Source organism: Genypterus blacodes, unplaced genomic scaffold (assembly GCF_046128005.1).
Source record: "Genypterus blacodes isolate CSIRO-AG114 ecotype Tasmania unplaced genomic scaffold, CSIRO-AGI_Gbla_v1 ptg000125l_1, whole genome shotgun sequence".
Classification (NCBI taxonomy): Eukaryota; Metazoa; Chordata; class Actinopteri; order Ophidiiformes; family Ophidiidae; genus Genypterus; species Genypterus blacodes.
Genome location: NW_027466927.1, coordinates 52,501 through 53,731, shown reverse-complemented (window position 1 = coordinate 53,731; position 1,231 = coordinate 52,501).

Here is a 1,231-nt window from a genome sequence, read left to right as displayed (position 1 = left end):
ACACACATGTAAACATACAACACATATGTTCACGTACAACACATATGTTCACGTACAACACACATGTACATACACAACAGGACCAGGAGCAGCGCCCCCTGCTGTCTGAGCGAAGCTTCCAGCTGCTGTTTAATTCTCTCTTCCTCAGCAGATCCGTGCTTCTTCTTCCTCTTCATCTCAGGCACTTTTGCTGATGATATTTTGGTTCGATTGTAAGTTTTCTGTGTAGAAGTGTACAGAACCAACCAGAACCAATCAGAACCAACATGATAGCAGCTTTGTAAAATGACCTGGTCCTCTGTGACTCAGCAGAGCTGCATGTAGGCCAGTTTGAGCCCCATCATCATCATCATCATCATCATCATCATCATCAATGTTGAGCAGTTGACACAGTTTGCAGGGAAAGTGAGGGGCGGAGCCTCAGCCAGAGGGCCTGGAGCCTGATTGGCCCCTGCAGGGATTGAACATGAAAACGCTGGTACAGGATTTAAACTCTGTTTGTCTCAGTTTGTTTCTCCGTTGTTTCAATTCCACAGAACTTCATTCAGTTCAAGTAGAGATCCAAAGATGGACGACAAACATTCATCTCATTGCTGTGCTCAATCCCCAAAACACCACTTGGCATCTCTCTCTCTCTCTCTCTCTCTCTCTCTCTCTCTCTCTCTCTCTCTCTCTCTCTCTCTCTCTCTCTCTCTCTCTCTCTCTCTCTCTCTCTCTCTCTCTCTCTCTCTCTCTCTCTCTCTCTCTCTCTCTCTCTCTCTCTCTCCTCTCCCTCACCTCTCTGAATCTCTCGCTGTCACCCTCTCTCTTTCCCTCTCTCTTTCCCTCTCTCTCTCTTTCTCAGTCTCTCTCCTTATCTCACTCCGTCTCTCTCTCTCCCCTCCCCCTCTCTCTCTCTCTCGTCATAGGCGAAGGGGTGGGGGCACACACACGCTCGCGCGCGCGCACATACACACACACACACACACACACACACACACTTACGCAGCTTCCACGTCTCTGCTGATGTCAGACTCCACTCATGTCGACCCTCCTCACCATCATCATCATCACATGGCTTCTCCGCGCTGCAGGCAGGAGTAAGTAAACCGGCTCGACCGTCGCATGTTTCCTGTATTTACACGTGTGTGTGTGTGTGTGTGTGTTGTTCATCGATCACACGCGTATCGATTCTGTATCGGCACCGGCGGGACATCGGGAGCTTCGTACCGCCGAGCGGCTCCGGTTCGGA